The 12,591-nt window shown below is 35.1% G+C and overlaps 1 protein-coding gene across 1 annotated transcript in view; it reads right to left on the bottom strand.

Annotated features, from left to right (window-relative positions):
- Positions 1–9,761, bottom strand: part of LOC148941222 (neuroligin-1-like) — a 421,037-nt gene extending 411,276 nt beyond the window's left edge. Inside the window, exon 1 of the mRNA XM_089104127.1 lies at positions 9,653–9,761. The gene's annotated coding sequence lies outside the window, so the exon portion shown is untranslated. The remainder of the gene's footprint in view (positions 1–9,652) is intronic.
- Between the last annotated feature and the right edge of the window lie 2,830 nt (positions 9,762–12,591).

Genomic DNA, 12,591 nt, shown 5'->3' on the forward strand with positions numbered 1-12,591 from the left:
GCTTCGCTCTTTACGCTAAAGTTTTTTATTGTTTTAAAAAATAAAGTTGTGAGACAGAGTCAAACTTTAGCGTTAAGAGCGAAGCGTTGAGGAGGGGACAGCCCCTTCCATATACGGAATAATTTCTGTTCGTTTTAAGTTTTAATGTCGGTCCTTACTTTCAGTTTAAAAAACTAGTTTTTTTATTTAATTTCTGATCGTTTTTTAGTTAATGCAGCTTTTATTTTAGCTCACCGTCATTGAATAAGTAAGCAAAATTTGCATAAAATTTTTACTCTTCTTTTGCTAAATGGTTGTCTCGAAATTTGGTTCTGAAGTAATTTACAAATTAACTTACGTAACTAACTTCTATATTCGTATATTTTTCTTCTGGTAAAAAATACAAAGTTGCAGATTTTTGCAGATATGAGCTTGAAACGTATGTAATAGGGTTTTGTGATACGCTGAATCTGGCGGTATGATTTTCATTAAAATTCTTTCACTTGTAGGGGATGTTTCCCCCCTCTTTAAAAAATCGGGTAAATTTTCTCAGGCTCGTAGCCTCTGATGAGTAATACTAAACTTAAGAAAATTTATATATTTAGAATCAGCATTATAAACCCATTCTTTTGATACATTTTTTTTATTGTTTTTTTTACGTATATGTTATTACGTATATGAGGGGTTCCACCCTTAGTCAATACCACGCTCTTTACGTTAAAAGTTAAAGCAAATTTAATTCACAAACCCCTGAATCACGAAGGCCGTTTAATTCGAATAGATAGCTCTTTTGAAAGCACTAAAAAAACTGTAGCGTAAAGAGTGAGGTATTGACTTGGGGGAGAACCCCCTCATATACGTTATAATTTCTGTTAGTTTTAAGTTCTTATGTTGCTTCTTACTTTCAGTTGAAAAAACTTTTTTTTTTCAATTTAATTTCTGATCGCTTTTTAAATAATGCTTGGATTAATAGAAATGTCCCTTACCCAAAAGAAACAACCTCCACGGAAAGATTCTCTCGAGTAACCCCCTCCTCCAGCCCCCCCCCCTTCACTAGAAAAAAATCCTTCCTGAAAATGTCTGTATACTTCCCAATAACCAATAAATAATGCTGGCAAGTCCGGCGCCCCCTTCATGGCAATTTCCCTTCCCCCATGAACACTTCCTTCATGGACAGATCCTCCAACATAACCCCCTACCCACCCCCCTACCAGAAAAAAAACCTCCTGAACACTTCTGTATAGTTCCCAATAACCAATACTATATGTCAACATTGGGTAAAGTTCATAACTTTCAGTCCTCCCCCCGGGGACTTTGGGGGAGTAAGTCATCCTAAAGGACATAGTTGTCACATTTTCGACCATGCTGAACAAAATGGCTATCTCAAAATTTTTGATCGGGTGACTTTGGGAAAAAAATGAGCGTGGGAGGGGTTCTAGTTGCCCTCCATTTTTTTGGTCACATAAAAAGGAAACTAGAACTTTTAATTTCCATTCGAATGAGCCCTCCCCCGATATCCTACGACCAATGGGTCGATACGATCACCCCTGGGGGAAAAAAAAAACAAATAGAAATGCATCCGTGATCTTTCTTCTGGCAAAAAATGTAAAATTCCGCATTTTTGTAGATAGGAGCTTGAAAACTCTAAAGTAGGGTTCTCTGATACGCTGAATATGATGGTGTGATTTTCATTAAGGTTCTATAAATTTTAGGGGGTCTTTCCCCCCTTTTTTCGAAAATCAGCCACATTTTCTCAGGCGCGTAACTTTTGATGGGTATCACAAAGTTTGATTAAAATTATATATTTGAAATCATCATTGAAATCTGATTCTTTTGATGTATCTATTGGTATCATAAACCCGTTTTCTAGAGTTTCGGTTACCATTGAGCCGGGTAGTTCCTTATTTACAGTTTGTTACCACGAACTGTTTGATTTTAAACAGGCAAAACGAGTTAAAAACTTTGTGAATGCGATATTTTTCGCATGTAAAATCTCTGTTTCTTTGTGGATTAGATTTTAATTACGAGAATAAATATAGTGATGAGACGAATTTGATCTAAATAATGCAATTTTGAGCTGTTTGATAGTTGTTTGAAGTAGTTTGATAGTTAGTAAGAAGATACATCCTATGTTATTACCAGTTGGCTATGTTTATTACATTCTAATATGCTTTCAGTAAAGAGCCAGTTAAGTTATAAACAAAGCAAGAGCTTAAAGAGGAGTGTGGCAGTATCCCTTGTACTTAGGATAATGGCTGTTTGTTCAAAGATTTGGCATGGCTCTTCAGTTTCTGTCGAAAAAAACTATTTTTTTTTCTTTTCTGTTTGTTGCCTGTTTACAGCAAGATGATTCTTCGTTGTTTAATAATATGAAGACCCCCCCCCCCGCTAAAGTGGGCCCTCGGAGATGATTTGATTATCTACAGCTCCGGGATCGTTTAAACAAAATTATTTCGTAATTTTTGGACTAACTACATGTTGGCCCCATTCGAACCAAAAATGAAGCACTGTATAACCCCCTCCCCTAAAATAATAGAAGCTAATTGATGTGTAATATCTTTTGGTACTTGAAGAAAATATAAGAAAAAGCGAATAATATTTTTTCTTTGGTTTTCCTTGACAAATGGCTCGATGTGGTTACCAATAGAAGAGGGCACCCCTGAAAGAAAATTCTGGATGGAGTCTGAAATGCAAAAAAAAGTTATTTTTGCGGGTGTATCTTTCCTGTGTTCCAAAGGATGGAGTTTTTTTAGGTGATCTTAATTTTGGGTTAGTGAACTGTATGCTCCCCAGAGATTTTGTAAAATCCCATATTATACTATGAGAGAGGTATGTCTCTGTTATAGGGTTCTCAGGCACGTTTCAAATTAACTACTATTAGGAACGTGGCAATTTTTATGGCACTTTGATAGTATTTACCATGAATAAAATTAAATACTTTAAAATACAATTAATTTAAAATTAAAGACTTTAAAATACATTAAAGTCAAAATAAACACAATAATACAAAGAACAAAAAGGGAAACTTAAAACAAGCAAAAACCACCAAAAATATGAGGTGGGCTGCTACCCTCCACCTTTTAAATCCCATGGGGTCAGAGAAGCGGAAATTATCATAACCTTAAGAAGGGACAGAGAACCTTCTCAAGACCAGAACGTAATTTGCGCTGTACTGAAAACAAAATACACGTTAAATGTCTTCACTTTTTACTTTAATAAATCATAACCTATTCAAACTTTTAGGAATAAAAATCAACACATGTATATTAAACTGACAATCCACGTTCATTTGTTATTTTGTTAATTTAGTGCAAATTATGTTTTGGTCTTGAAAAGGCACGGGGATTGTTAGCCCTACTCATGTTAAATTTTGCTTGTTGCGAGTTTGGCATCGTTATTTATTGGTTATTTGTTTGGCATATTGGTTATTGGTTATTTATTGGTTATTTATCTGTTCGTTTTCAATTTCATATTTTTATTGATGGTTATTTTTGGTAGTTTTTAATACATTACCTTCGCCCATTTGTGAACTTACCAATTTAGGTTTACAGATTTAAATAACTTAACTGGTAATTTTAAATAATATAACGGGTAAAAATTTTTTTACTAATTTAAATCGGTCCTAATAGCGGTCATAAGGTTCCCTTTTGTTGAAAATTTATTTTAACAATAATAATTTAAAATAAGTGATAATTAGTTAATAATTTTAAACAAATAAACGATTATAACCATTATGACCAATTAAATTATATAAATTTGTGAATTTTCTGGAATGAAACCATTTAAGCCATGCCACAAAAAAACCAGGTAGCTTAAAAAAAATACATTCAAACAAGTACATTTCTCTTTCCTTGTATCTTGAAATTTCAAACTTACTATCTTTGCGCATGAAGGAGCTTTATAAGGGAGCCGTATGAAGGAGGTATATTTGCGCATAAAGAAGCTGTCTAAGGGTTGAAAAATAGAAAGAGTTTTGACTACTTTAAACTTACTCAATATAACTAAGAATATTATAACCAATTGGAATTACTATTTTTCCATTCAACCTTTACTTACTGAGTTTTTAGCTCGTTTAACTTACCTTGTTCTTATTCGAAAGATAAGAAGCTTCAAGCTTAAATGCCTATCAAACAGAGTGTGGTAACAAACTGCAAGCAAAGAACGGCAAGTTAGCGTATACGGTAACAATCAAACAGTTCGTGGTAACGAACTGTAAGTAAGGAGCGACCCGGCTCAATGGTAACCGAAACTGTAGAAAACGGAATTTTGATACCAATAGATACATCAAAGGAATCATATTTTAATGCTGATTTCAAATATATAAGTTTATATATATGTCCTACCTATCAAAAGTTCAGCGCCTGAGAAAATTTGGCTGATTTTCGAAAAAAGGGGAAAAGACCACCCCCTAAAAGTTATAGAACCTCAATAAAAATCACACCATCATATTCAGCGTATCAGAGAACCCTACTGCGGAAGTTTCAAGCTCCTATCTACAAAAATGTGGAATTTTGCATTTTTTGCCAGAAGAAAGATCATGGATGCGTGTTTATTTGTTTGTTTGTTTGTTTGCTTTTTGTTTTTTTTCTCTCAGGGGTGATTGTATCGACCCAGTGGTCCTAGAATATCGTAGGAGGGCTCATTCGAACGGAATTAAAAAGTTCTAGTGCCCTTTTTAAGTGACCAAAAAAATGGAGGGCAACTAGACCCCTCCCACGCTCATTTTTTTCCCAAAGTCCTCCGATCAAAATTTTGAGATAGCCATTTTGTTCAGCAGGGTCGAAAATATGATAAATATGTCTTTTAGGATGACTTAATCCCCCAAGTCCCCGGGGGGAGGGCTGAAAGTTATGAACTTTACCCAATGTTAACATATAGTATTGGTTATTGGGAAGTATACAGACGTTTTCAGAGGGGATTTTTTCGGGTAGTGGGGGGGGGGCGTGGGTCGGGCATTATGTGGGAGGATCTTACCATGAAGGAAGTTTTCATGGGAGAAGGGATATTGCTATGAAGGGGGCGCAGTATTTCCCAGCATTATTTAAAAAAAGATCAGAAATTATATAAAAACAAGTTTTTAACTGAAAGTAAGGAGCAACATCAAAACTTAAAACGACAGAAAACATTACGTATACGATTCGGTTCATCCCCTAGTCAATACCTCGCTCTTTAAGCCAAAGATTATTTAATACTTTCATAAGAGCTATTTATTCTAATTAACGGCATTTGTAATTAAGGGGTCATTTTTGAAGAATTGGAACAAAATTCGAACTTTAGCTTAAAGAGCAAGGTATTGACTAGGGGGCGAACCCTCTAATATACGAATTAAAAATATAAGAATATAGAAGTTCGTTACGTAAGTTAATTCGTAAGTTACGTATATTTATTACTAATAAAAACGTTCGTAAATAAAATTAAACAACTTTCGAGAAAGCCATTTAACCAAATAAAAGTAAAATGAATGCACAAATTTCGTTTTAGTTATTCATGTACGGTGAGCCAGAATCAAAACCTGCATTAATTCAAAAACGTTCAAAAATTAAACAAAAAAAAACAAGTTTTTTTAACTGAAAGTAAGGAACGACGTTAAAACTTAAAACGAACAGAAATTATTCTGTATATGAAAGGGGCTGTCCCCTCCTCAACGCCTCACTCTTTACGCTAAAGTTTGACTTTCTCACAACTCTATTTTTTTTTTAAACAGTAAAAAACTTTAGCGTAAAGAGCGAGGCGTTGAGGAGGGGACAGCCCCTTTCATATACAGAATAATTTCTGTTCTAAGTTTTAAGTTTTAACGTCGTTCCTTACTTTCAGTTAAAAGAACTTGTTTTTTTTTATAACTATAAAAAACGGGGTTCTAATACCTATGTCGTAGAAATATCCTTTTTATTGTGATTCTAAATTTATGAAAACCAATAGATGTAAACCTCTTTTGTAATTTGAATAGCCTAGAAGAATTTTGCAATTTTATTAAAAAGTAGGAAAAACACTTAAAAGGGCTGAAATCCTTAGAAAAATTGCATGTCATGTTCAGCATATTCAAGAGCCCTACTGCAGAAGTTTCAATTTCGTCAAATTTAGCTTCTAAGGTTTCAGCTTGTCATATTCAGCATATTCAAGAGCCCTGCTTTGGAGGTTTCAATTCGTGTCCGCAAAGATGATTTTTTCTGATAAATTTGACGAAAGGCTTGTGTTTATTTGTTATTTCTTCTCCAGTTGCGACCATTTCAAAGTAATGGCTGTATGGTATCGGGGACGACTCATTCCAATGAAAATACAAAATTGCAGAGCCCTTTTTAAGCAACAAAAAAGATCGACCCCCGGGAAAACGCCAATTTGCGCCATTTTATGAAGCAGATTAAAAATATTGACCCGGAAAATGTTCTACAAGGTGTAAGTATAACATACCGGTTTCATATTTTACTACAGCAAAACACGGATTTTGGCTATTCTGTGCCAGAGAACAGAAATTTTGCCCGAAAAAGACAAAAATTCTCTCAAGTGACAACTCTGAGAAAGGAAATCTACTTAGAACTATCAAAAAGCTATATTAATATGCTCCCGGTTCCGTAGGCCATAGCATCCTCCCACTAAGAGTATAGATATCATTTTCTGAAAAATATTTTAGGATATCAATCCCCTCTTAAAAATTATAAGGAGTCATTTTTCTTGGGATTCTTTCATTTACTAAGCATTGTTATACAAAAGTTATAATTTATTGTAAAGACCCGGCACAATTGGGGGGGGGGGAGTCTCCTCACATTTACATTACAACGACCAGAACAATATTAACACTGAACAGAAATTAAGCCAAAAAAGTGTCAAAGTAAAGAGCAACATTAAAATTCAAAATGAAAAGAATCTACCCAGTATATGACAAGGGTTGCCATTGGCCCTTCACTGTTTAAGGACACCCTAGACGGTCAATTATTTTGATCAAAAGCTTCCGTCAATCAATTGATTAAAGCATGATTGACCGTCTAGGAACCTGTTTGACGCTTGAGCCAAGCTTTGCTGGTGATTGATAGAAAGTTTAAATCACTCAATCTGTTCTTAGACGGGCAATCATGCTTTAATCAATTGATTGACGGAATCTTTTGATCAAAATGATTGGCCGTCTAGGGTGTCCTTTACGCTAAAGTTTGACTTTATTTCGTCAATGGTTCAAATCAAATACTACAATAGAATAGCAACATGACAAGCAGTTTTTGTTCAATGTCTTGTGAGTGGAGGGGTTTATTGATCTGTATTTGGTTTAAAAAATAAATAAAATAAAAAATAAAATTTTTAGTTTAAGTGCTTTGAAGGACAATTGGCGAATAGGCAAAAAGGCTATAGGTGAAGAAGCTGCAGTTGCTATCTGTTTTTTTATTAGAACATTCTTTTGGTGAAAAAAGAGTTGAAATTCAGCGTAAAGACTGATGGGTTGAGGGGCAGTACCTCTCTCACGATGCAGGATAATTTTGTCCGTTTTGAATTTTCATGTTACTCTTCACTTTCATCTAAAATCTTGTCTCTTTGTTTAATAACAATTTATATAATCCATATTCTAAATAACTTTTTCCCAGGCCTTGATTTCTTTGAACATAACTTGTGGAATCTTAAAGCCTTTGCCTGTACAGTAAATATAAAATTCGTACAACGAAATAGACTAGGTGTGAATCACACATTGCCCTATACAGCTGAAACTTTTGGGAACTGGGAGGCTTACATGATTTATTGGCGTGAACGGGGAGTCAAAAGGCACACCTTACGGACTCGTCTGTTTGTCCCATCCTTATCGTCGACTATGGGAACTGGGAGGCTTACATGATTTATTGGCGTGAACGGGGAGTCAAAAGGCACACCTTACGGACTCGTCTGTTTGTCCCATCCTTATCGTCGACTATGGGAACTGCGAGGCTTACATGATTTATTGGCGTGAACGGGGAGTCAAAAGGCACACCTTACTGACTCGTCTGTTTGTCCCATCCTTATCGTCGACTATGGGAACTGGGAGGCTTACATGATTTATTGGCGTGAACGGGGAGTCAAAAGGCACACCATACGGACTTGTCTGTTTGTCCCATACTTCTCGTCTACTATGGGAACTGGGAGGCTTACATGATTTATTGGCGTGAACGGGGAGTCAAAAGGCACACCTTACAGACTTGTCTGTTTGTCCCATCCTTATCGTCGACTATGGGAACTGGGAGGCTTACATGATTTATTGGCGTGAACGGGGAGTCAAAAGGCACACCTTACAGACTCGTCTGTTTGTCCCATCCTTATCGTCGACTATGGGAACTGGGAGGCTTACATGATTTATTGGCGTGAACGGGGAGTCAAAAGGCACACCTTACTGACTCGTCTGTTTGTCCCATCCTTATCGTCGACTATGGGAACTGGGAGGCTTACATGATTTATTGGCGTGAACGGGGAGTCAAAAGGCACACCTTACGGACTTGTCTGTTTGTCCCATCCTTATCGTCGACTATGGGAACTGGGAGGCTTACATGATTTATTGGCGTGAACGGGGAGTCAAAAGGCACACCTTACTGACTCGTCTGTTTGTCCCATCCTTATCGTCGACTACGCTTTAAAATGCGTGCAATATTTTACCCAAATTTTGAATCTGTTTAATGCATTCCTCCTTAAAGTTTTTTTTAAGGGGTTATATAATTCGATCAATCATTCCAGATAGAACAGCAAAACAAACAGCAGTGAAATATATGCTAACTGAATTGACAGGAATTTTCCGAGGGGAGAGTGCCAGCTCCCAGGCAAAGGAGACATTTGATCAAATCAAACCATTTCCAGCTTGGACTCTTTAATTACAAGCAAATTTTACGAAAACAAACTGCTTCGGTCAAATCATTAACAAAAAATTAGCTAGTAAACTCTGAATACGTAATTTTTATTAAGATTTTATCACTTTCATGGGGGTGTCCCCCTTTTTTTTTAAAATAAGGCAAATTTTTTCAGGCTCGTAACTTTTGATGAGCAAGACTAAACTTGATTTAGCCTTTTTGTGCTGATTCGCTAAGAAAAAATCGCTTAAATGAAAATAATGTCTTTTCATGATGCATATCTGAAAGTTTTTTTTTTATATTGAAAGGGTAACTTAAGATATATAGATAATATAATATAGATAGATATATTAAGATAATAGATGTATGCATAGAATCATGAACTGAAAATAATGAACTAAAATTTATCAGATATGCTGAAATAATATTGATGTATTAAAATAATTTATATATAAATAAAAAAATATTTTACAAATTTATATACAAGGTCTTTTGTGTTCTAATTTAGGAGTTAGGTACATGCTCACTTGAGTTGACAGGCTATCTGTCATGACTGACGAAATCTTTAAGAAAAAGTGCTAAAATGAAAAAAAAAATCAGAAATTGTTTTTTGTTATATTGAAAGGAAAACTTAAAATACAGTATAAGATATGCTTGTATAAAGGCAATGAATTGAAAGTAATAAATTAAAAAATCTGATGTATTAAAGCAACGAAATGATGGAGAGAAAATAAGTCATTTATTAAAATAAGAAGGTAATTATAAAAAAATATATAGAGGTGATTTTTTCTTGTTATGTTCGTGCCTCTGGAACTAAATTCCAATACAGCAAATTTGTATATACTATCTAATTTTGAAATGATAACATTAAGTCTATTACTTACCATTAATTTATTATTTTGATTATTTTTAAAATCCACTATTTTTACGTTTATTTTAATTGTTTTACTCCTTTAATAATCAACAGGCTTCTTAAACATGCAAAGCAACAACTATAACAAATACTGAGAGACTAAAGCCATTTCTAAAGACTATTTTCCAAGCCGAGGTCTGATATTGCGCTGGAAAATCCTTCTTCAAGATTATTCTCCAGGTTTAGGACAGGGTAAAATGAAACATCTGGTATAGAAGTATTTTGAGCATTGTTAGTTACTTTGATGAATTGTATTTCCAGCATTTGGAGTGCCGATCAATCTAACGTTAACTGTAACAGAATCCGATTAAGAAAAGTAAAGAAACGTTATTAATATTTCTATCATTTTTCTTTGGGAAGCTTCTGAAGCATTTTATTGCTATCTTGTTTTACTAGGTAGAGCATGGTCCTAGAGCCGTCCTAGCCGATTGGTTAAAGCCTAGCCAAGTGGCCTAGCCAAGTTTAGCTAAACTTGGAATCCTTTCTCCGTGAGGCAGGGGTTCGAGTCAATGCTGCCAATTGCCGACGCCTAAAAAGAGTGCAAATGAAGGCCAAAAAAGAGTGATTTTTGCTAAAAAAGAGTGCGAGTCAAAAATTTGAGCATCCCCTCTTCTGCGCCCTTTCTGAGGTAAAAAAGAGTGCATTTCACACGAAAAAAGGGCAATTTGGCAACCCTGTTCATTGGATTAAATTCACTTTTGACAAATATGCCAACTACTGACGTTTAAAGTGAATGAAAACTGACACCCTAAAAGAGTGATTTTCACTCTTCCGCATCCCCTCTGAGGTAAAAAAAGAGAGTGCATTTTACACGAAAAGTGTGCAAGTTGGCAACCCTGGTTCAAGTCCTGTTATCGCTTGTTATTTGCTTAGGGTCGAGAATCATTGGTGTAGCTCAATAAGTTCAGCCAGAGGCGACCGAGCTTCAAACGGATAGCTGGAGAAGTCCGGGGAAGGTAACTAGGATGGGCGTGTGAAAGCCCAGGATGGCTGACCTCCATACCCCCCATTGCACTTCCTGGCTAAAGGGCCATGAAACAGAAATCAGCATCACCGGTAGGGTTTATAAAGTCCAATACCTTATTCTTTACCTTTTTACCTTGTTCAGCTCCCAGTTTTAGGGGTACTGATCAACTTTAGTTGTAGTAGTAATAAAGTTATGAATATCAAAGTGAAGAAAAGATTGAAAAAAAAGGTTAACTTTTATTTCTCTGGGACATTTTTTTAACCTTTTACAAGCCAATTTCCAAGCTACTAGATCCGTGCTATAGATAAATTCATATATGTATTAATGTGAAAAGCATACAGAGGGAAGTGAAGTTAGGCAACAAGCAGGCATTCGTATCTGTACACTGAATACCTTTAATTTACAATCAATTCAGATTACTAATAATCGGAAAAAATATAACATTTTTTTTATAATTTTACCTTTTTTCTGAACTCTGCCCCAATGAAACGGTTCTAGGCTTACTAATCCGGTCTTCTTATTGTATAATTGAGAGTTAAAATGAAATATAATGAGAAACGGGTAAAAATTTCATACTACAGTGAAATTAGCAACTAAAAGTGTTTTTGTGCAAACGGTAATAAAACTCCGAATATTTTGGCTTAATTACTGGAATCCTTCATTAACTGGGTGAAAAAATGAAGAAAGTAAAAAAAAATGGCTTTATCGGATTAACATGTAGATAGAATGATGAGTAGAAAAAAACGAAACGCTAGATACAAGCAAAAAGTAAAAACAAAAAACTCATATATCATAAACTATAATTGTGGTTCCTAAATAAGTTCATTATGGAAATTCACGTAAGAAAATATAAGGCAGGACAACTTCTATATACTGATGAGTGTGTCCGATCAGGGGATGACAATTCACGAAATAAAAGGGAAGGGGCAAATACACGTTCAAAATCCAGGGAATATTTTTTACAATGAAAACAACAAAAGTATTTTTACTGAAAAGACAAAAACAAGGGCATTTTTCAAAATGTAAGGGGGAGGGCAAAAATGTAAGGGGCGATTGTCCCCTCTCCTTAGAATTTATGTGCCCGTTTCTGAGTTGCCCTCTGTTATGAAATTATTCAAAAAAACAACGGTTGAATATTTTAGACACGTCCAATATGACCCAGTAACAAAACCAGATGGTTTGGCAAGTAGATAATAATAGTAATAATAATAATAATAATTTATTATAAGTCAAAAAGCAGGTCATACAGCACAGTATTCTTAAATAGACTCCCCAAGAAAAATAACATAAATATCAAGTTTCACTCATAGATGTCAACGCTTCATTTACATATTTACATAACTGACTGATTGTCCTTTTTACACTCGTTTTCAGGATCCCCGGGAACTCCAAGTTACCACCCTCAAAATAATTTCTCCTTAAAAGAGAAAATTGCTGGCACTTGGCGAGAATATGGGCCACATCCTCAATACCTAGGTTACATCTGGGGCAAGAGTAATCCGCATCTGCATCTGGGGCCATCCTTTTTCTTTCAAATACTCTTTTTCTATTTTTTAGTGACAGGCAATTTGCTCGGATTCGAAACCAAGTCCTTAACGTCTCCCCTGGTAATCCTAGTTTAAAATAATATTCAAATCCAAATATCTCTTTTACTTGGGAATAAAACTTCAATGTCTCAGATGTTTTAACTGCCTGGGTCCAGATTTGGACTTCCTGGTCTTTTCTTCGTTCCTAAATCTTAGCCAAAAGCGGCTCAGACTTCTGTTATTATTTTGTCATTTAGTTTGTAAATTATAATGATGATTTGAGCTTCCTAGATGAAAATATTAGCAAAATGAATGAATTTTTGGAGATTTTGAGAATTCAGGGTTCAAGAATAAGTTTGAATTTTAATACTAAGGAGATTAAGTCGCTAAGACTGGAAATAACTGAAAGCGAAGAGG

Source organism: Artemia sp. Qi Xiang Cuo, chromosome 18 (genome assembly GCF_049724085.1).
Source record: "Artemia sp. Qi Xiang Cuo chromosome 18, ASM4972408v1, whole genome shotgun sequence".
Lineage (NCBI taxonomy): Eukaryota > Metazoa > Arthropoda > Branchiopoda > Anostraca > Artemiidae > Artemia > Artemia sp. Qi Xiang Cuo.